Source organism: Gracilinanus agilis, chromosome 1, assembly GCF_016433145.1.
Source record: "Gracilinanus agilis isolate LMUSP501 chromosome 1, AgileGrace, whole genome shotgun sequence".
NCBI classification, from domain to species: Eukaryota; Metazoa; Chordata; class Mammalia; order Didelphimorphia; family Didelphidae; genus Gracilinanus; species Gracilinanus agilis.
In genome coordinates, this window is record NC_058130.1 from 472934580 (window position 1) to 472959269 (window position 24690).

Below are 24690 nucleotides of genomic sequence, written 5' to 3' on the forward strand. Positions count from 1 at the left end.
GGGAGGATGTGATCACAAAATGTCAGGAAATAATTATTAAAAATTGTAATGACATGTAATCTGGAAAAATCATTAAAATACAGATATAAATGTGTCTGAACATATATACATACCTGCATATAAGTATGTATTGTAACCTTAAAACCCAATGTATTATTCATAGGAGCTAGATCATTTTCAATATCATTTTTCTTACGACCGATCATGGTACTGACCATCTCTAAATGAGAGTAGATACAACTCCAATCATTCATAACTGCTCAGACATGAGTATCTCTCATCGTTGGGAAACTAGAGTGAAAGACATGAATTCATGCTTGATTAAGTGGCACCATCAGTTAAAGAGAGAAGCATCCTGATCAAGAACTTTTAAGAGCTGAATTCCTGGTGATTTGGAGATAGCATGCAGAGAAAAAAGACAACCTCTTTATGTTAGAATTAAAGCATGATACTAGGCTGTTAATTGAATATATTACTGAATTTTAGTTGCTACAATCTGGATTAAACTGAAAGGGAATGCTTATAATTAAGATTGTCAGGAGGGAATTGAACAATGAGCTGAGACACTAGCATTTATCAGAACTAATAAAAATCTTCCAAAGTCCTGCACCAATCTACTATCCCATCATAGCAGTGGCATAATCTTGTTAGAGTCTATCTCCATGGTACGTTCTATGAAGTTGGAGAAATAATTATTCAAGTTTAACCTAGCTGTTTGGCCATGTGGTAATAAAGTTTGGAGTTACCACCATTCTCAAAGACAATAGCAGTGAGGTTCTGATCTCCATTGGTGGAAAGGGTGGAAAGAGGACCTATAGTGCTGAAACAGCCAATTCTTGTACTATTGTTCATGCAGTATACTATATCAGACTGTCCCACCGAGGGAACAACAGGTGGAAAAGAAGGAGGGTTGGAGCTTTGCCAAAGATACCAGAAAACAGAGAAAGCCTGTTTACTGTTCCTTCTACTTTATACTTCACTTTCCATCTCCATGTCTTTGTACAGGCTGTCTCTTGTGCAAGGAACACACTCCCTCCTTATTTCTAATAAGCTTTAGTTTCCTTCAAAATTCCCTCTTACGTGATCTGTTTCCTGATCCCTCCTCCAAATTCCAGTTGCTAATGCTCCCCACCCCGATATTATATTTTCTTTGTACAGATTTTGTATTTACTTATGATATATACATCCAAAGACTCTCCTTATAACACCCCAATGGAAGTTTCTAGAGAGAAAGGACTATTTTCTTTTTATCTATCTTTTGAACCTGGAACTACTATGTAACTGGCACAGAGTAGATCCTTAAAGAATGTGAGTTCAATGAATGAACAAATGAATAAAGGAGTCCTGGGCCAATATAACTGTAAGAAAACCATGGGAGCCATAGTTAGCTTGATGTGGGAGTACTGGGCCTGGCACAGATTTTATTTTAGTCAACCATTAAAACGTCATTTATCATGCACTTACTATGTGACAGGCACTAAGTTAAATGTTGCAGTACAAAAAAAAGGTAAAAAATGTTCCTTGCTCTCAGATAACTCACATTCTGTGAGGGGGAGACACCATGTAAATGACTTGTTGCTTAGAAGATATACAGAAAATAAATGGAAAATAATCTCAGAGGGGACAGCACTAGTGGCTGGGGGACCAGTAAAGGCCCACTGTGGAAGGTAAGGCTTGAGCTGTGTCTTAAAGGAATCCAGGGAAACTAAGGCAGCAATAAGGAAATAGCAACTCATTGCTCCATTATTCCCATCTCTGTGACTTCCTTCCAAAATATTCTTCTGTCTCTCCCCTAGATGTTGTCTCTGCATATTAGAATATAAGTTCCCAGAAGGCAAGGATCATCTACTTTTTTATATGTGTGTGTGTATAAATATATGTATATAGGGGGCAGCTGGGTAGCTCAGTGGATTGAGAGCCAGGCCTAGAGACAGGAGGTACTAGGTTCAAATCCGGCCTCAGACACTTCCCAGCTGTGTGACCCTTGGCAAGTCACTTGACCCCCATTGCCTACCCTTACCAATCTTCCACCTATAAGTCAATACACAGAAGTTAAGGGTTTAAAATTAAAATAAATAAATATATATATATATATGTGTGTGTGTGTGTGTGTGTGTGTGTGTGTGTGTGTGTGTGTGTGTGTGTATTCTTAGCCCTTAGCACAGAGCTCAGTGCAAAGTCAACACATAATAATTTTGCCTTCATTTATTTATTTACACTAAGCTTCAGTGACCCAAGGAGGGTCAGACTAGACAAATTAAAATTCTGATACCCCATGAAGGTAATTGAGAATTATATTATCAGCCAATAAGTATTTATTAGACTCTTACTATGAGTTTACTTTGCCAAAAGCTAGAAATACAAGAAAGGCAAATATTTCAATAGTAATGTAGCAGGCATTTATTAAGTCTTTGCTATATTGAAGACACTGTGCTTTAGGCAGAATTATGATGTGTAATGCCTCACTTTGCAATCAGAGAATAGGAAAAAACAAATAATTCATGGAAAAATTTATATGAATGGAGAGAAGCAAAGTTTGGGTTTCTATAGTTATGATAATATAATTTTCATATCGAATAGCGTATGGAGTTCATGCAGTCTCCCCAAGAAGTAACAACATTAAAACAGGGGAATATCCCTAAGGCTCCTAGCTACCATTAAGGGCCAAGGGATCTCTAAAATACCAAGACTTAAAAGATATATTTGCCAAAAATGAAGGCGGCCAGTCATGGTGTTTCATACCAATAATCTCTGATCCTAAGGAATCTGAGGTTGATGGATCTCTAGAGTTCAGGATTTCTGAGGTCCCATAAGATAAAACCATTTAGGTGTCCATACCAAGTCTGGCACCAATATGGTGAGTCACTCAGAAACTGAGAGATGTAGGTTTGACTAAGGAGAACCAAATTAGTCTAGGTGGGAATAGGAGTGCATCAAAGTTTCTGTGTTTATAAATAATGTGATTGAGCCTTTGAACAGGCACCTCAGTTCCAACTTGGGTGAAATAGGGACATCTAGTCTCAAAAAAGACATACATATGTACAAATATAAAAAGAGATTAGAACATTTGTCGCCTCATCCTAATTATGATTTATCAATCTTTCTCCTTGTTGGAATGTGAACACTGAATGAGAAAGTTTAAAATTCTAAATGAATAAGAGAGACAAGCCTTGTGGGAATTTTATTCAGGAAATGTGATGAAGGGGATCATTGAGCAGAGCACCTCTTTTTTCTCTGTAGGAAATGATTGTAGTTATAGGAAATGCATCTCTGCATTGATGACAAGAGATCAACACAATAACTATTAGCACTCTTACTCATTTCAGACATCCTGAGGAGGGTACATTTAATATTAAACTGGATTTATGGGGACATTATCATCTTGTGAAAATGATGACCAAGGACAAGTGGAAAATGGCCTTTTGTACTTGAGTTGGAAACTATGAATACCGTGTTAACTTTTTAGGGGAGGCCAAAACCCTGGTAACACTCAGCACTTAATTAATGATGTTTTCATTAACCTTCTGGATTAATGTATTGTTGTTTATCTTGATGACATTTTGATGTTTTTGCTTCATGAGTAAAAACATATTTTCTATGTAAAGGAGAAATTAACCTGACTATGACACCATGTACTTTAATCAGCCACTGGCAATATTCTTGGAATTTATCCTAATACCAGATGTAGTTCAAATGACTCCAGATTCGGACTATTGTCCAAATTGTAGGCTGTATGGTATACACATACAAGCCAAACAAACCTCCTTGGCTTTCAACAGAGATGGAAACTTGAGTTATTTTGGGACTGAGAACTTTTGTCAGCAGCTTATTAGTTGAGAATACATAATTGATGAAGTTATTGAGTAGTTGGTACATTGGCAAGAATAATGGCCTTGGAGTCAAAAAGGGTAGAGCTCATAATCTTGCCTCAGCTTCTCTTGCTGTATGATACTGAGAAACTCATCTTACCTCTCTCAGCCTCAGTTTCTTCATCTATAAAATAAGGTAGGACTCAAAGGCCTTTAAGGTTGCTCGCAGCTATAAATCTATAATCCTGTGATAAATGGTCTTGAATTCCCTGGGAACTCAAACGAGGAGATTTTTAAACCTTAAGTAAGAGTTTATGGTGGTGTAAATGTCAAAATGACCAATCCTAAATGCAAATACTATTGTAGAAGCTTAGGAGTAGCCTTCAGGACATCATTTGTGAAAGAATTATAAAGGAAGAGAAAGATTAAAACTCAGAAAATATACAACATTATTTTCCCACTAGCTGTTGCTCATCTTTTATTTTTGAAGAGAACCAATGACATCATTGGGTGATGTCTTGACTTCTGTCTGAATTGGATTTAAGTGAGGCAGAGTTGCACAAAGTCATCAGCCTCACTCTCTCTTCCAGAGTCATCCAAGTCAAGTGGCAAGACAAAAGACAAGATGATTGCCATTGGACCAGGATGTAGTGAATGATCTTGACATCTTTAATGTCTGACCAAGCTTTAAGCCCTTTATAGTGCCTGCTTCAGCCACCTTCATAGCCTATTATACAAATAATTCTCATCCATCCAATCCACCAGGAGAGGAAGTCTTCACATGCTTGGAGTATACATCTCCCTAACCAGCTAATGGCTTTAGGGCCTGTCAGTTATTCTCTACCTGGTTTATTCCATCTGCTGAGACAATTTTACCAGTATATGGCTGCTGCATAAGCTACGGCTTCTTGGAGTCACAAATGAGAGCTCTGGACACCAAAAGAGGAATAGAACCCTGAATAGGGCTCAGCACACACTTACATCACAGTACTAGTCCTCCATGAATGTCCCATATACCCTTCCCACTAGCTAAGACCCATTGAAAAGATGAATTTGGAGACACTGGTGGTCCTTGGTAATGCAAGAGGTGTAGTCATTTATATTTGGTATAACAATGAAAAAGGTCTCTAAACATGGGTGAGCTTTAAAGAAATACACATCTTGGCATGCTTCCATTCTCTTTTTTATCTGTAGGTATGCATACACCAATATTTGGCCCTAAGTTTGAGCCAGAGGACAGAAGAGGGAGAGAATGAGGTAATTTTTGCACCTGCTTACAAACCTACTTGCAAAGAAGCTTAAATTGGAGTGCAAGTCAAAACTACTATATTTCAATATAGTAAAAACTACTATATTTCCCCATAGTGCCAAAAAGGAGGTCCAGAATTATCATTACACTGCCTGGCTAGTGGAATGTCATAGAAACAAGTGGGTGTCCTAAATAATCCACTAGTGTTACCAGTGCCTATATTGAGTCCATTATGACTTCTGTGCTTACACTGATAGAGGTAAAAATTATGGTTTGATAAGGCGAAATTAGAGACCAGGCAAATTAGTCAACAGGCTAGAAAGAGCCTCGAGGTTGGAGGGGGAAACAGAGGCAAAAGCAGGAACAAACAAAAACTTGTAAACTAGTCCTGAAAAATACAAAAGATAAGGTCTGGCTTCTGTGCTGCAGAGTTGGGAGAATAGGCAAGAAATGGAGTTAGACAAAAGCAGAGATTTAATTTGTACCCAGTGGTTTCATAAACATGTGCAGGTGTTAAGCCCAGCTGTGTAAAGGCTGTCTTCCTTCCCTCTCTCCTCCTCCATTCTAGACTTATTTAACTCCTATCCTCATTGGCTGGAATGTTCCCTTTATTTATCTGTGTGGAATCTCTAGCTCAGCATGCATCATGCCAAGAAAAAGCCACTCACACCTATTTCCAAAAAATTAATAATATCTCTTATTACTAAAATGTAACTAGAGGAATCATAGACGTGATCTTAGAAGACACCGCACTGTACATTGTCGATATATCAAAGATCTATGATTTTGCTCAACTGTCAAAAGCAGGATTTAAATTTACCTCCTCAAATCCAAGTTCGACCCTCTATCCACAATGGCATCCCATAGAACTTTATAGGGTAATTCGAGGCAGCTAGGTGCTGCAGTGGATAGAAGACTGGTCATGAAGTGAGAAAGCACTTCATTCAAATCCTGCTACTGATATGCTTGCCACAGCATCTCTTCCATCCTTCCTTCTGAGGAACAGCATAGCACCATGGTTTGCTTCTGAAACTCTCTGGGAGATCAGAAATATTCACTTCAGGTGTGGCTGAAGGGCAGCCACTGGGCTAATTATTCTTTTGCTGCTTATGCTGTGTCTATGAGGATGGGAGACAGTTAGGAGGCTGTCTTAATCCCAGGTCTAGTAATGGGTGGAAGTCAAAATGCCCCTGCTGCTGGCTCATCAAAAACCTCACCTTTGGTCTTTTCTTTCCACTTTTCCCAGGATGAATCTTGAGAAGTAGATGTAGCTCATAAGAGAGCACCACCCGGTTTTCCTAAGGCAGCTTCTGGGGTTTAGGCTCAGATACTGGTGTGAAGAAAAGCCCATAAGGGAACAGGCTGAAAGCAAAGTGAAGCGTAGCATCTATTAGTAATTCTTAGGGATTGAAGAGTCCTAGGAATACAATGAAAGAGTTCCTGGATCTGGGTTCAAGCACTGACCAGTTGGAAGGATCCTTCTATATACCTTGTCTTATCAAGGTCAGAAGACAGAAACCATTTTTTCTCCAGGGGCAACAGATAGTGATTCTAGAAATTGTAAATGGTGGGTAGTTGCTTGCTTTGGGTCTTCCAGCCTACTCATGGTAGCTTGGTATTCTGAGAGGTGAGCATCTGAGGGTATGACTGAAGAGGGAGCCTTCACACACTCTCCTAACATGATTCTCATCTATTGGGGAGGGGTGGCATTTGTGCCTGTGCCCCTATGATATACCCTCATCATCATAGCTGCCCAGACAGCTCAATGCCCAGTGGATAGAGCCCTTGGCATAGAATCAGAAAATTTTGAACTAAAATCCAGCCTCATTCATTTCCTAACTGTGTGATCCTAGGAAAGTGACTTGTCCTCTATTTGCCTCAGTTCCCTCAAATATAAAATGGAGATTATAACAGCACCTACCTCATAGGGTTATTGTGAGGATCAAACAAGATGATATTTGTAAAGCATAGTGCCTATGTGTAGATTTTATATAAAAGCTTATTCTCTTAGTTTTTCAATGGTTTTTCTGAAACTTCCCAGCAGTGTGACCCTGGGCAAGTCACTTAACCCCAATTGCCTAGCCCTCACCACTCTTCTGCCTTGGAGCCAATACACAGTATTGACTCCAAGATGGAAGATAAGGGTTTAAAAAAAAGAATTTTTTTTCCCTTCAAAGATTACCTCAATGGCCCTATCTTCTGTGAAAGTTTCTTTCCTTAAGTTTTCCTAGCACACTTTGTACCTCTTTCTCTCAAGTAAAAATAAGCTCTAGGATACAGAAACCAAGCAATTTTTTCTTTATATTCCTAGTGAATGAATGAATAGATAATAAATAAACAATAAATAAGCACTATAATAATCTGTAGGGATCCAAAGAAAAGGGAAAGTATTGTTTACTTCAGCTGGATAAGCTTGCCTGTCCAGTGGTTGACAGGGTGAAAAGGTGAATAGGTTAATTTTGGGAGAAAAATATGGAAAGGACCTACATGAAATCATGAAGAGCAAGAAGAGCAGAACCAAAAGAACATAAGCAACAAAGTGTCTGAAGAATGACGTGTACATCTACTTCCAGAGAAAGAACTGATAAAGCAAGACTTAGTTTTATACATACAGATTTTATTTTCAAATTATGCCTTCCCTGATGGGGGGAAGAGAAGGAAGGAGGGAATAAACTGGGTATTTTTTTAACCCTTGTACTTCAGTGTATTGTCTCATAGGTGGAAGATTGGTAAGGGTGGGCAATGGGGGTCAAGTGACTTGCCCAGGGTCACACAGCTGGGAAGTGGCTGAGGCCAGGTTTGAACCTAGGACCTCCTGTCTCCAGGCCTGACTCTCACTCCACTGAGCTACCCAGCTGCCCTGGGTATTTTAATATAACAAAAAATATTTTTAGAGGGATTTATGGTAAAGACGCTACCCACATTCAGAGGAAGGACTGCAGGAGAGGAAACATATAAGAAAAACAACTGCTTGAACACATGGGTCGGGGTGGACATGATTGAGGGTGTGGACTTGAAACTACCACACCAATGCAACTACCAACAATTTGGAAATAGGTCTTGATCAAGGACACATAACAAAACTAGTGGAAATGCACATGGGCCATGGGTGGGGGGAGTGCGGGGGGTGAAGGGGAAAGGAGGAGCATGAATCATGTAACCATGTTAAAAATGAATATTAATAAACGTTAAAAAATATTTTTATATGCAATGGAAGATAATACCTCCTACAGCTTTTTCTGATCTTCCCACTTATTAGCATTCTCTATCTCTAGAAATTTAATGAAAGGAACATTTAGACATACTTTTCATTTATTTATTTTCCTTCATAATAATAATAATAAATTTTAATTGATTGTATAAAAAATTTGGTGGGGGTCATAGTAACCCCTTCTCCGTAGGATTTCTCCCCTTGGTATCTAGCATAGTGCATCATATGTGAGTAGGAATAGAAAGGGACCAGAGATTTCATCAGAATTTCCCACTGGAAGGTCAAATGCCAAAGCTGAAGCTCAAAGATTTTGGCCACATAATGAGAACACAGGAGTTGGAAAAGACCCTTATGTTCAGAAAGATTGAATGCAAAAGGAGAAGGGGTCAGCAGAAAATGAGATGGATCGATAGTGCCACGGAAACAACAAACACGAACTTGGACAGACTTCAGAAGATAGTGGAGGGTAGAAGGGCTTTGTGTCAGGAAGAGTCAGACATGACTGAACAACTGAATAACAACTCTCAAAGAAGAAGCTCCCTCTATCAATGGACATTCTTTTCTTCTCCATGAACAACTTCCATATAACTTAAAAATATTAGAAAGTTGCCTGGGGCACTGAAATTATGAGAACCCCAGATATACCTACCTTCAAGATAGGCTCTCAATGTGCTATCAAATTTGTCTGTAGTTAATATTTAACATTTATTCGATAGATGGATGGATGGATGGATGGATGGATGGATGGATGGATGGATGGATGGTTGGATGAATCAGTGATCTTAAATTCATATAACACCTCTGAAGCTTCCACTTTATCCTTGAGCAACTTACTTATCCTTGATTTGTTATTCAGTGAAATCAGGAGAATTGAGGCTATGAACTTTCAAACTCCTAGCTATAATAGACTATTTTGAAACTTCTTAAAAGTAATTTGTAAATAACAAAAGGTTTATTTGTAAACTGAAAGCCCTGAAAGCCAGAATTTGGTCTTAATTAAATATTTTATCCATCTTATTTCCCAGTAGGGTGATTTATAAACATTAACTGCTTAAAAGTTGGGGGATTTTTTGTGTTGTTATTTGTTGGATTTATTATTCCTTTGTTGTATCAAATACTACAGTTTTCTCCAGAATTATATCATCTCTATCTTTGGCTGTGCCCTTCTATCATTGTCTTTCTTCTTATCTCTCTCCTTATCTACCACTCTTTCTTTCTTTTCACTTGCATCTCTTCTTCATTTGTCTCTCTCTCTACTCTCTATTTTCCCTCTTTCAACTGAGCATAATATAGGATTAGTAGGTAGTTTCTATCACATGTTTCATTTCCTAAAAAGAGATTTATGCTTTCTTTCTCGAAACCAAGATTATATCAGTGGGCCATGGTACATTTCTCTCTCCAAAGTAAAATATCCAAAAGAAATGTAATTAAATTTTTTACTTAATTTGTTATTTCCCATCCTCCTTTGGAGTCAATGACCTTGAAAAAAAGGGAAGGGTCTTCACCCCTACAAGACAATATCACAAAATAATAGAAGGAAGCTGCTGTGGTAAAGGTCACTTGGAAAATGGGTTGGGATGCCAGCTGTACAGTACAGCCATTCCCCCTTCTTAGGACTATGCAGCTGGGTTTGGACACATATGTAAGAGATGGAAAGGAAAAACTGTACACAGTCATTTCTTTAGCTTCACATAAATCAACAGAAAGCATCCCTGCAGGGCTGGGCAAGCACAAGGAGTTTGTCTTATCAGAGATTACCTATGATTTCCTGCAGGATCTCACAAAGCCTGTAGGGTCCATAATCCAATAATTTAACTTGAAGGCAGATTGCTCACAGACTCTGAAGAGCTACAGAATTTGGTCCTGCAATTCCCTATGAATTAAGGAAAGTAAACCAGCCCAGGATTTGTGTTTGCCTCAGTGTGAAGGTGATGACAGAGTAAATCTTTAGAATTCAAGTGTATTTTATGTTAATTGGGTAAAGTGGTTGCTTTAAAACTCCTCCAAGGCAAGGTAGAGCTGGTTCTCCTTGATTGCCTTTATTATCTTCTGCAATGACTGCAGTCTGAATTCTTTTCTATTTACCTAGGAAGCAGAGATCCACTTCTAAAGAGCTTATGATTTCCAACATTTTATGAAATTTATTTCAATATTTTTGCCTAATTATACCATGATAGCTCCTAAATGCCAAATTATATCCATCAGTTTTAAATGTAGCTGTGGATATAATAGTTTGGAGTAATAGTATCATAATCTTTGTATTTAAAGCATTTGGAACATTGAATTAAAAATGCCTAGATATGATGTGATTCTTGGTAATACTTACCTTAGTGCTAAGTAAACATGAATGAACTTCTACAACCTGTGGTGGTCTCCAAGGTTCTGAGAGGATCATTAAAAGTAGCTCCATTTCAAGTCATGTTTTAGAGTTTACCAAGCACTTCCCTCTCAACAACTCTCTGATAAAGGTAGTAGAGGTATTATTTTTAGCACCCTTCTCCCTATCTTCCTGTTTCCTGCCATTTTGCAGGAACTCTCCAACCATATAGGCAACTCTACACTGAAATAGGATTTGGGAGCCATTACAGTCTTTGGCTAAGACTCAGAGAGATGATATTTCTTGCTCAAGGCCACAAACTCATAACTGTCAGAGACCAGATTTTGAGCTCAGACCTTCCCGACTCTAACCACTGTAGCCACTCATGTCCCATCTTCATTTTACAGAAAAGGAAATAGTCACAAACTGAATGACTTTGTTTCCTATCAGTTAGTTAGTACATGTAGAAATGAAACTTAGATTTGAGTTTTCAGTTTTCTGATTCTGAATCCAATCATCTTTCTCCTCTAACACATTGTTCCTTTCTTATAAAGGACCACAGATTCAAAGTAGCTGCTCCTTCTGTTATATTTTCTCTCTTAAATCAGACAGTAAAGTCTAATTCTCCTCTCTCTCTCTCTCTCCCTCCCTCCCTCCCTCCCTCTCTCCATACATAGATATTTTTATGAGCCTCAAAGGTGACAATCAATTAGTAGTTTATTCCGACAGTCTAATGGGAGTGACAACATGCAAATACTCATATAAATGAGATATACAACAGAAAAATTGGAGATACTTTCAGACACTTGCATTAAGGTGAATCAGGAAAGACTTCCTATAGATGGAAGGATTTAAACTGAGACTTGAAGGAAATCAGGAAAAGGTGGAAATGCAGAGGAAGAGTATTCTAGGCATCATTTACAGGAAACTTACTTGTAAGAAATAAAATATAAGAAGCCTGGAAAGGTAGGAAGAGCCTAGGTTGGGAAGGACATTGACTATGAAAGGGGGAGATGTGGAGAAAGGAGAAAAGGGCAGATTGTACTGCTTTGTCACAGTTGTGCCATAATAGAAGCTTAGCAGACACTGGACAGAAATGGAACTTGGCCATGGATTTAGAAGTAGAATATAGAATGGCCACTTGCAGCAGACTGAGATGATTCTCCCAAAAGGAAACTATGACAATTGAAGTGTACAATAATACAGAAGAAAGACTCTTAGATTTGGAGTCAGAGTTCTTTATACTATGGGTAAAGCAATTACCCCTAAACACTCCTATAAATTTGTTGTGTTCTTAAGATGAGAGAGTGTGCTCTCTAAGAAGTATGGCAAAATTCACCTACCTTCAAAGGAAGAAGTGATTTACTCTGAATGCAGACCAAAACATATCTTTCACTTTCTTTCCTCTTTTTTCTTTTCTTTTTGAAATATCTTCCACAAAATGACTAATACAGAAAAATGTTTTACATGATTATACATGTAAAATCTATATCAGATTGCTTACCATTTCAGGGAGGAATGAGGGGTATGAGAGAGTAAAAGAGGGAAAATGGGAAGGATTAAAAGAATACGGAGCAAAAATAATATTTTTGCACGTAATTAGAGAAAAATTAAATATTTTTAAAAGAAATATGACAGTGAGAAGCAGTCTGAAAACCTGGGTTCAAATCCTACATTTATAAATTGTGTGACTTTAGGCAGGTCCCTTCAACTCTACATCTCAGTTTATTTATCTATAAAATGGGAACGCTAGACAAAATTATTTCTAAGGTTTTTTACTACTCTAAATTCTATCACACACACATACAAACAAAGTCTTCCCTGATTAACATCCTTCTCCCACTCATCTACCAACTCTAATCCTTCCTCTCATCAGAGAAAATGGTTCACTAGTGTTAACTGACAGTAAAACACTGCAACTAATTTAAATTATAGTTAGGCATCCAGAAAAAGAAACTAGGAAAGAAAGTGACATAAGAGAGAGCTATACTTGTTAGTTCTTTCCTGTGACTGCTGACATTTATTGGGGGAACTATTTTAATGTGACAATTTCTCATGCACTGTTATTGGATCTGATTTCCTTTTTTGTAGAAAAGGAAATTCATGGCAGGGCGATATCTAAATTTAGAATTCCATTGAGACATTTCTCATTTGGCAGACCAAAAACAAATTTTCCATCACTAACAAACTAATCAAAATGGACAGAAAATCAAGTTAATAACATCATGTTTAAAAATTAAAGAGACATACTTCACATAATTTCCTGTAAATCTTCACCTATTTATTTATATGATAGTCCTCATATTAACTATTTTTATTGCATTGTAGTAGCATTCCACTGTGTTGATATACTCCATTATTTAATTATTCTACAACTATTTTGACATTTAGGTTATCTTTAGTTTGATTTTTTTTCCTCAAAATTTATTCCTTTAAGCCTCATAGTGTAATAGGTATAGGCTGTAAAAGTTTAAAAGCACTAACTGTCACCCTGCCCCACCCAGCCTGGAATAACTTCAGAGTATTAAATACACACAGAGAGGACTTTAAAGTACTAGAAAACACACAGGGAAACAGTTTAATTATAATATGAGGGGATTAGAAAGGGGGTTAGGTGAAGCTATGACTAACTACCCAGGACTGGAGTCAAAAGGGGTAAGTTCCTTAGCCAACCGGCTTCTGCCAGGTTTTGACATCTTGGCTAAGGACCTGAGGAAGAGGGCTTGGATTTGGGGTCTCACAACTGTTCCAGAGATGTTATCAGGTTACCTGGAACCAACTCCTCCACAGTCAATGATCCAAAGTAACCAGGTAGGGAGTGATGTCTGCAAACTGTCCACCAGGTCACAGGCCACTTCCCTACTCAAAGTTGCCTTGCAGGATTATATCTTCAGCCTTTTCAACCTTCACCACTCTCCAAGATCCCAGGTCAAAAAGGGACTGCAGATTACACTTCTGCTCTGACCCCCTCACAGCTCAGCAGCCTGTCTGTTGCCCAGCACTCTCCTCCCTACCCCCTGCATTCCATTCAGAATGTCTATGGCTTCCAGCAAAGGCTCTCCCTAACATGCATACACAAATCTGCTTTTAAACTTTTACAGTCTATACGTATTACAGTTGAAAGAACAAAGGCAGTGGTGTCAGAGAAAGAGTATTGGTCTTGCAGGCAGAAGATGTGTGTGAATTCCAGTTCTGCAACTTACTAGCTATGTCACTCAGGACAAGTCATCCCACTAAATCGGAGCAATAGTTTCCTTGTCTATTAACTGGGAGTAATAACATTGCCTGCCTCACAATGTTTTCTTTAAGCTTTAAATCTCTACATACATGTGAACTAAAATTATGGATCCATAACATGCAGACAATATTCTTAATGAATGATCAGATCAAAGACATAATTTGTTTAACTAGCTCTTATAAGAGGATAAAAGTATGAAGTATTTTTTCTGCAATTCATTTATTTAGTTACAAGAGAGGATATAGTCTGAAGAAGGGGTAAGAGTGAAGGTTCTTTTTTCTTTCTGATAAAAGATGGAAACATAAAAAAGACATCCAAAAATTATTTTGAAAAGTATTTTTTAATTCAAGAAAATTTTGAGGGAAAAAAAAGCACAATAGCCATAACTCAATTTCTTTGAGGTCCATTCCATGGAAATATCCGAAAATAAACTCTTTTCAAACCGTTGATAACTAAACTCCCTGGCATAGCATCCAATATTTATGACCATTTTCTGTAATTTTACCTAAGTCAGTAACCAATAGTTTCTGTGCAATAGGAGGCAGGTAGGTAGTGCAATAGATAATGCACTCAATCTGCAATCAGGAAGACCTGAGTTCAAATCTGATTTCAGACACTAGCTGTGTAATCGTGGATGGGTCACTCAACCCTAGTTATCTTAGTTCCTCGTGTGTGAAAATGAGCTAAGAGAAGGAAGTGGCAAACCCCTCCAGTGTCTTTGCCAAGAAAACCCCAAATAGGGTCACTGAGATTCAAACAATGACTAAAACAACTAAATAAAAACAACAATAATTACATGCAGTAGGATTCTATAAGAGTATCATTCAATTGAGCAAGTTAAGTGAGAGACCTTTTATGTTACAAGATAGCAGCAATGTATGCAAGAATCCAGTATAAAACCACAACTTTCATTAGCTATTGTCTGGCTGCTTTTAGGACTTTAAACTATTATACTTTAGGTCTTTGTGCTAATGACAAGTAAAGGACAGGCAATCACAAAGTCACAAAGTACATGAGCAAGTGAACAACCTGGGATTACTTTATCCTATGGCTGATTGGAAAAGAAATTTTAGAGACTCATTTTAGAGACTTTTAGTATATGATCTTTTATTTTTAAATATATGAAATATATTTACTTTTAATTATAAATGTACATCCACATATAAACTCTAAATTTATATATAAATATNAAACAATGACTAAAACAACTAAATAAAAACAACAATAATTACATGCAGTAGGATTCTATAAGAGTATCATTCAATTGAGCAAGTTAAGTGAGAGACCTTTTATGTTACAAGATAGCAGCAATGTATGCAAGAATCCAGTATAAAACCACAACTTTCATTAGCTATTGTCTGGCTGCTTTTAGGACTTTAAACTATTATACTTTAGGTCTTTGTGCTAATGACAAGTAAAGGACAGGCAATCACAAAGTCACAAAGTACATGAGCAAGTGAACAACCTGGGATTACTTTATCCTATGGCTGATTGGAAAAGAAATTTTAGAGACTCATTTTAGAGACTTTTAGTATATGATCTTTTATTTTTAAATATATGAAATATATTTACTTTTAATTATAAATGTATATCCATATATAAACTCTAAATTTATATATAAATATAAAATTATATAGAATTATATAAATATATGAAATGTATTTTATAATTAAAAGGAAAATAAAGGCATATGAATTGGAACATGGGACTTATCTTTATATCAAACATATACATGTATGATGCTTTAAGATTTGTATAATTATATATATGTTAATAAATACATGTGCCATCTCATTTGTTGGAGGAAGAAGCAGAGGACAGTGGGGAAAAAAACAATGACTTTAGAGTCATGAGACCTGGGTTCAAATTCTGTCTCTAATACTAATTGTTTGGCCTTGGAAAAATGATTCAACCTCAGTGACCCTCAGTTTCCTAATCTACAAAATAAAGGGACTCAATTAGATGGCCTCAAAGGTTCGTTTTAGCTCTGGACCTATAATCTCAAATCAAGTAAAAATAGCCATTAAATCCAATTAACAAATAATGAAGTGTGCTTAGGGATTTTTTTCTCTATGACTAGATGTAATTTTTATTTTTAGAATTCTGGTATGGACAGAATAATGCTACCAATTTAGCAAAATTACAGATCCTTCTTAATTGCCTTCACAAGGAATTTAAAGATGAAGCAATAAAGGGCTCATGTGCCAAAAAACTATTTGGGGAAGGTTAAAGAGAGACAAGTATGTGTGAGGCCTGCCAATAATGACTTCATTGAGATTCAACCCCATTTAGCCAATAATCAAAGTTATGAGAAGTTCAATGGATACACAAAGTAGCAGAAAGGTGTGTATCTTGGAAGCCTGCCTGGAGTCAGTCATTCTGTTTCATATAGGTCAGAGCTGCTTCACCATGAGAAAGGAAGCCCCCAAGGTCTCAGCCCCCTGAGATGAGCAGATCTTGTTTCTCCTGAGCAGTCTGTGTGTGTCTACCCTCATAACAAAATAACATGCTTCCTATTTACCTCAAGCAGCCTTAGACCTCTGTTTTCAGCATCTCTTTTTCCCAGCATCCTTTATTCATCCTTCTTGCTTGTCTTATTTGGTTCCTCTTCTCCTTAGCAGCTTCTTCACCTTCTGCCCTGGAGGTGCCCAGAGCCTTCCTCCCATCCTTTGGTTGCTCTAAGTCTCCCACTGTAGCCAACTCTTCAATCTATTTATAGACTGTAAGAGGTCTTCTAAGAAGAAAGAGAGGAGAGTTTACATATAGTTTCCAGCATCCCTAGCTGGAAATCCCCCACTAAAATCTTCCCATGTGCAATAGAGAGATCCTCTTTCCCCATCTTTTTAGCGTAAGTTCTGGACTGGAGGTTTTCTTTACCTGAAAGCCATGAGCTTTTAAAATAATATTTGAATAACTATATTTTAATGTAACAAATATTTAATAGAACAATGTATTAAAATATAAATCCCATTTCATTTTAAACATTTAGAAATATTATTCTGAGAAGGGATCTACCAGGCTGCCAAAGATGCCCATGACATGAAAAAGGTTAAGAATTCGTGCTCCATAGCTAGAGAAAACCTTAAAAATAATCAGATCAATGCCTTCCTTCTACAGATGAAAAATACCTAAGAGCAGAGGGGCTCCATAGAATCATAGAATCATCTGCATAAAGCAGGATCATCTAGTCCAACTTTGTTACTTTACAAATAAAGAAAGTGAGGTCAAGGAATGTTAAGTGACTTACTCAAGGCCACACAATCAATGGCAATGATAATTACCATCATATCATGAAAATAGAATTTATATGTCATTCGAAGATTTGTGGAGTACTTTACATACATTATCTCCTCTAATCCTCACAATAACTCTGAAAGTTAGGTGCTATTTTCATCCTTATTTTACAGTTAAAGAAATTGAGGCTGAGAGAAGGTTAAATGACTATAAATAGGGCCAAAATTTTAACAGGGGTCTTTTTCCTATAACACATTGCCTGTCTACTCTGTTTCTACTTATTCCTCAGTCCTTAGGTCCAAGTTTTTCTGAGGCATCTTTGATGATCAACAAAAGGAGTCACAATAATGAGAATCTACTTTAATCTTAGACTAAAGCAAATATGACTCAAAGACCCCAAAGTCTGGTTGTTTTTGCTGTTATACCATTAGAGAAGCATCTTTTACCCAATTTCTTCCTCCTCCTTCTCAGTTGACCCTAGACATTCAACTTTAACTGTGGATAATTATTATTAATTGTAGGAATTATGAGCTACTTATTATTTATTCCTTATCATCATGTAGTATATAATAATTATGCATACCATTATACATCCAATTAACTTTGCTATAGGGTTTATTTTATTACATCTCAGAATTCTGTTCATATATTCTGAGCCTTCCAAATTTGTTGCATGATCATCTGCTCACAATTTATAAAATAATTCAGTATTCATTAGTTTGATACCTATTACTTGTCCATTATATGCTAGGCACCATGCTTTTAAGACTAAAGGATGAAAAATTACTTGGCTCTTGCCCTATAAAAGGCTTACAGTCTAATAGAGAGATTATATATGTAGATAAGAAAATGTTCTATGAATTAGAAAATTATTATGTGCATGAAAGAGAGGTGAGAGAGTTTCAAAGAAGGATAAATCCCTTCCTTCTGGAAAGTAGAAAGGATCATGTCCCTGGGCTTGGAAGATATTGTGAAGACTGCTGTCTGAGATAGCAAAGATGAGGGAGAAGATTTCAAGAATGAAGGTAACATATGGAAAGGAGAGCACTCCAAATTGGGCAGGATGAGGTTGTTGAAGAGTAAGGAGCCCCATTTCGCTAGAACATGGAGAGAACAAAAGAGAGGGTCATCAATGAGGCTGGAAAGGTAGCTTGGAATCAGACCATGACAGACATAGAAGCCCATACTAGAAGAATCTTTCTAGGGAGGCAGTCTCTCCTGGCTGACCACAAACAGGATGAGGCCATCTGAAATGTTCTTCGTAACATGCAACTGATTTTCCCTGCCTATTCTCCCTCCACCCCAATTCAACCAAACCCGCCCAATATGTTATCTGGACAGCTCACACAAGTTACTCCTCCTCCCTATGCCCCCACATAAAACACTCATGTATACAATGGGCAGCCGTTAGGCAATTCTCCAAAAATCTCCCCTTCCATCTGTTTTCTGGCAGCATTGATTCTCCATGTTGTTCAACCCCGGCAGCCTGTGTCTATTAGCCAGAGTATAGCAAGCTATGGGAAATTGACAGTTTCCTGTCAAAATGATTATAGATTCAAATGTCCTAACTAATAGGCTGGCTAGAAGAAAAAGCTGGCTGTCCTAATACTGAAAGAAGCTGAACAAACCACACCCACTAATCAGAAACCAAGTGTAAAATAATCCCTGTGTAAAATCCAACTGATGTCAGCCAGACCACTCAAAACCACAGTTTGGACATAAGAAAAATAATCCATTCTTCAAGACCAATGCCGCTGTCAACTCCTACATGAAGCCTTCTTTAATCCCTTCAACCAGTAACAATCTCTCTTCTAAGAAGAAAGAATTCCTCATCATTTTGTAGAGAAATTTGTAAAAACTGTAAAGAAAATTACTTGAATTTCTCTGTGTGCTTGTGATATTCTAAACTGAAGGATTTGTTGAAAAATACCCTGATGTTGGAAAAGACTGAAGGCAAAACAAAATGGGAATGGCAGATCATGAGATGAATAGGAAGTATGATGGAAGCCAAGAACGTGAGCTTGAGCAGACATTGGGAGATAGACAAGATGCCATCTACTTTCCATGATACCTTCCACAGTCCATGGAGTAACAACCCCAGACATGGTTGAATGACTAACAACAACAAAATAGTAAGATAGTTATTTTCTATATATCTAATCATTCCTTAAGATATTAGAATCTCCTTGCAAATAGGGGTTATTCTTTTTTTTAAATTTTCTTATCTCCCCATGAAGTGCAATTATACATAGTATGTATGTAATAAAATACATATCAAATAAAACAATGTGAGAGGAATGTAGCCAGCCTTAATTGGAGATTGAGTTTAAGACTTTAGTCAAATCAATTGAACTCTGCTTTCAAAATCTGGATGAAACTCAAATGACCACATCATGTGATACATTTAAATTATTATAAATTTAGTTGTTAAAATCCAGGAAGCTATCAAACTCAGTAAGTTGTCTCTTAAGTTTATGTCTATACACTAAAAGGTTTGATAATTAAAAGCATACTTTCTTATAATTTTATCTATTCATGCCATCAAATTTCCTTAGCTTTTTTCCTACATATCACTCTCTACCCTCCCTACTCCTTCTGATAAGAAAACAATCATGTTCACAAATTGAAAGCACATTTTGAAATTAACCATGACATATTAAACAACTACAGTTCATTCACCTTCTGTACATGGCTCTTCACAGATTTGTCATTGGATAAGACAGGTCTAGCAACATTGGGTCTGGTCACTTAAAGAATAAATTCTTCTTTTCTAGATAGATGTCTGTGGAGTAAGTAGTAATAGGTAATTGAGGAGATTCCTTGGATTTTGTAGGGAGAAGACTAAAAACAATTTGAAAATGGACATCGAAAAGCAAAAAAGCAAAGATTAACACTAAATGATACCAACTCTGTCAATCTTCCAAATTCTTTCCCTTTTATAACCAGATCATTCTCTGTTAACATTTCCAAATAACATCCCTTGCAGGTTTTAGCCAAGGATTCAACAGCAGAGTAATTTGAAGTATGATTCATGAATGATGTCCATAGAGTGAAGTCATCGATGTTAAAAAGTGATGTGTGTGTAGGGGCAAGTAGGTGGCACCATGGTTAATGCACCAAGACTGAAGTCAGAAGGTCTGGGGTTCAAATTTGACCTCACACATTTCCTAGCTGTATGACTGGAAAAGTCACTTAATCCCCTTTGCCTAGCTAGCCCTTGCCCTTCTGTCTTCCAGTTGTTACTGAGGTAGAAAATAAGGTGTTTTTTTTTAAGTGATGTGTGTAGCCAGAGGTCAAAGGAATAAGTTGTGAGTGAGACAGAATAAAATCAAGAAAAATGAAGGTCTCCAAAAGCATAAGATTATGGGCAGTCCACAAGAGAGTTTACTTATAGTCTTGGTGATGGTATTATCACTTGTGTATCTGCTGGCTTGAATAGCTCACCACCTATTCTACCTATTATCATCTTTCCTTTTTATATTCCTTTTCACTGACAAGTGTGCTCCATATCATACCCCGATTGGTGAGAATTTTAAGGCCTCACTTCCTCTACATTCCTCTCCTGTTTGGGAAGCTGGCACTTTCTACACATGAGCAGTAAATAGTGGATTTAAAAATAAAACAAAATAGAAAGCTTTTTTGGATAAGCTAAATGGACTTTAAAGCACATCATTGCCAGGTTTCCAATTGCCCATTAGTCATCAATTGCTACTCTTGTTAATTCAATAGCCTTTGGGGAAATCTCCCCTGCAACTCTGACAAGTGGGATGAAAGTCAGAAAAGGAAAGTCATCTCCCTTCACCTCCCCTTCACTCTATCCACTACCCTCCCCACCCATTAAAGCAGTGGAAGCAAATTTGTTCATTTTGTTTTCCTGTATATTGCCCCAAAGCCAGAAGATGAAAATCAGACTGACCGCATAAAAGCCAAGGCTAGGAGTTCTTTCTACTGCCAGAGAATTTAACTCTGAAGAAAAGCCTTAAAGCAAATCACGTGGCATTTCCTTCTGCTCTGGCAGCCACCAACAGGAAGCTTGCCTGGCCCAAGTCTCACCTAGTGGCCACAATTCCACCCCACATTGAATGGTTCTGTCTCATAGTAGCATGTCCTTCCTCTTATTATGCCTGTGGATGGCAGAGATGGCAAACTGAGGAGCCAGAAGGTTAAATTCCTACTGCATGGTTTACAAAGGATAAAAAGAGTCAATCTAAATATTCAAGAACTACAGAACCTCCTAGGGCAGTGATGGGCAAACTTTTTAAAGAGGGGGCAAAAGGAAAGGAAATGTTCCTCTGTCAGTCTGTTTCTAAGGCAACTCTTTCTAAGTTTCATTGTATTGTATCCTACTCGTTGTATTCCTCAGATTAGGAATAATGTGGCATGGCCAGATAGAACATTTCAGGGCCCCCCCCTCATCTGGCCCACAGGCTGTAGTTTGCCTATCACTGTCCTAGGGGCAGGGGATAGAGCCCTGGTCCTGGACTCAAATCAGGTTCAGATATTTAGTAAACAGATATATTTTATGACCCTGGGCAAGTCGCTTAATCCTGTTTGTTTCAGTTTTCTCATCTGTAAAAATAGGCTCTCTGATGATTTGAGAGCTACAAGGATTTATAGAGTTCATCTAGTCCAACCTCCTCATTTTACAGATAAAAAGAATAAGGCCTAGGGAGATGAAGTGATACCCAATGTTACATAGCTATTTCTTTTTTCCTTCCTTCCTTCCTTCCTTGCTTGATTGCTTCCCTCATTCATTCAATAAGCATTTATTTAAGCATCCACTGGGTATTAGGCCCTGTGAATCTATAGGATCCTAAGCAGACCTTGCCCTCAAATAGGTTACATTATATTAGGGGGAAATAGCATCTATTAGGTAATAGAAATACATATATAAAGAAACTTCTAAGAGCTAAGGATGTAAAGAATGGGGGTGGAAGTGGGGTCAATGTAGTTCAAAACTGGGATTCAAACTCATGTCCCCTAACTCTGAGCCTGATTCTCTTTCCAAAGCACTAACTCCAAGCCTCAAAAATCAAATTATCCCTTTTTATATAAATTCAGAAGGGTAGAAGTAAAATTTACTAAATCATTCCACTTAGGACAGTCACAGCCAGAAAAAAAAATGGACTGTATTTTTCTGTTTCTTCTGATTGGTCTGCCTAAGATCTTTCCTCTTCAATTCAACAGAGAGGAATTGATCTATGAGTTACCTTATTGTCACCCGTGTGCCCTACATCCTACCCAGAGGGCCTATCTTGTAGTAATTCATCACTTCTATTTTGCTGGATGAGCTGCATTCCATGACCCCATCTTACCGTTTAATGTTCAATACAGCTTGGAGAAGATGATAACCAAATTGTTCACAAGCACCCTCTACCATTCCATACTTACTTTCCTTGATAAGAGGTAAATAAGAGAGTAGCAAAACTTTTCTTTATTTCTAATTTATTTCCTCATTTGCTGTGCTCTCCCGCCACTGTTATCATCTCTGACCATGAGAAATTCTTTCCCTTCTTTCCCTGCACCCGCCTCCATCTCCCTTCTCTCCCCCCAAAAGTTTTCCTCGACAATTGACTCCAGATTTCGTGCTTTCTATACAAACTGTTCATGACAATCACAGAGCTGGGGGAGGAAATGTGATTGGGCTGTGCTCCTGGAAAAATGAAGCCAATTTCAAAATCCAATTTTGAAAAGGAAATGCCGTGTTTGTTTCATGTCAGCTTCTCCTTCAGATCAGAAGGAGGGGGGGTGGGCGGGAAATGCAGAACAGACCAGAAGCTGTTGGCCTGGCTTGGTTATTTCCAAGCAAAGAGAGGGCAGATGGAAGGCCATTCAGTTGGCTCCACTGACTATCTTGTCTGCCTTCAGTCACTTTGGAAGCAGCTGAGCAAAGCTTAACCCTTGTGGAAAGAAAGTTTAAAAACATTCACTACAAATGTTTATATATTTAAAAAGCAGTATTTTAAAATATAGACTGGGCTGTCACACAAACAGGTGGTCTGTCAGCTCAGGCAGTTGTGATCCATCTTCCGAGCTTGCTGTCAAGTTTAACATTGTTTAACATTAATTCTTCTCTCTCTACCTAGCCACGCTGTAGGATATGCAGTCTACATTAAGGCTCCATGGGGAATTGGATGGAGTTGGGGGAGAAAGGAGGCCCCAGGCCCAGCACAGTCTCTGATGAGAGATAAGGGATATTTGAAGCAAAACTTTTGGCAAACCAAGCATTGGAGTGTTGGCTGCCAGTCTAATCCAATTCAATCCAATAAACATTCATTAAGTACCTACTAAGTGCCAGGCAGAGAGGCTAAATGGCTCAGTGGATAGAATGTGGAACTTGAGGTCAGAAAGACGTCTTCCTGGGTTCATATTTACCATCAGATACTGCAAGTCAACTCTATCTGCCTCAGTTTCTTGATCTGTAAAACAAACTGGAGAAGAAAATTTCAAACCACTCTACTCTTTTTGCCAAGAAAATCCCAAAAGGGGTCCCAGAGAGTTGGACATGACTGAAAACAACTCAACAAGAAGTGCCAGGAACTTTGCTAAGTACTGGGGTTACAATTAATTTTTTTAAAAAAATGGTTTTAAACAAAAGCAATCCCTGAACTCAAAGCGTTTACAAGGGGGTGGTAGGGGAGACCACTCATGACAGGAGGCAAGAAAGGGGGTATGGGGAACAGGACACCGGAGCTACCTGGCATGGAGGCATCTTGTTCTTTGCACCTACACTAGGCAGGGCAGCAGATGCAGAGTAGCATGAGCTGAGAATACTGTTTCTGCCCTCTCTTAAGGAAAGCACTGGGAGCATAGATATTACCTACTTTGTCGGGGCGGAAAGAGGCAAAGGGAAAGGGTACTTGGCTATTGTCAAAAATGCAGGTTCCCAAAAGTCCTGAGCAAAAATAAAATGTAGCTAGAGCTGCAACTATCTTTCAGAATGAGTTCATGAGTATTGTCAAAATCCAGATACTACATATCTAGATATGTAGCACACCAGCTGCAGCCAGCTCGCTTTCTAAGCACCTATACATGTAAAAACAGATTTGTGTGTGTGCACATGCTTATCTAAATGTCTGTGTATCCAGGTAGCTAGACGTACAGCCTAGCTATGTATCCACGTCTGTGTGGCTGTGTATCTATAACCGCAGGCAGCTATACAAATATATGTTGATATATAGATAGAGAGATGCAGTGTCAGGCATTCACAGACATTTTTAAAAGGACTTGCTCATGCAGAAAATTTAATATGCATTTTTTAAATGAGCTTTTGTTCTCTGGTCAGCTTTTCCAGTGGAAACTCATTTTTTTCTTACTAACCAGTAAAAACAGATGCTGATGCTCTTCTGAATCCAAAGACTACTAGGATGGGGCAAAAGACTAAACGTAACTATTTATTCTCACTTCTGCCGGGTTTTTGCCTATGGTATTAATTTTTTTAATTTTAATTTTAAACTTAATTTTTTTTAAATCTTGCCCACTCTTGTAGACACACAGCTTGTTCATGACTGATTGGGAAGAATTGTGTATAAAGAACATGACTTTGTTAGTTATGGTAATTTCAGAGACATACAGAGCCATCTATGAAAACAGCATATCCCATGACTGCTGTCTACAACATGACTCCTATAC

General features: G+C 37.8%; 1 long non-coding RNA gene across 2 annotated transcripts in view; it reads right to left on the bottom strand.

Moving 5' to 3' along the window:
- Positions 1–6289: 6289 nt before the first annotated feature.
- LOC123238200 overlaps positions 6290–24690 on the bottom strand; it is a 125383-nt gene continuing 106982 nt past the window's right edge. Inside the window, exons 3-4 of one of the 2 annotated variants that reach the window (XR_006505488.1) lie at positions 16346–16558; positions 6290–6420 (exon numbers count right to left, since the gene is read on the bottom strand). This is a non-coding gene — a long non-coding RNA (uncharacterized LOC123238200). Of the gene's footprint in view, positions 6421–15578; positions 16559–24690 lie in introns of those variants that run through there. The other variant, XR_006505487.1, reaches the window with a different exon arrangement.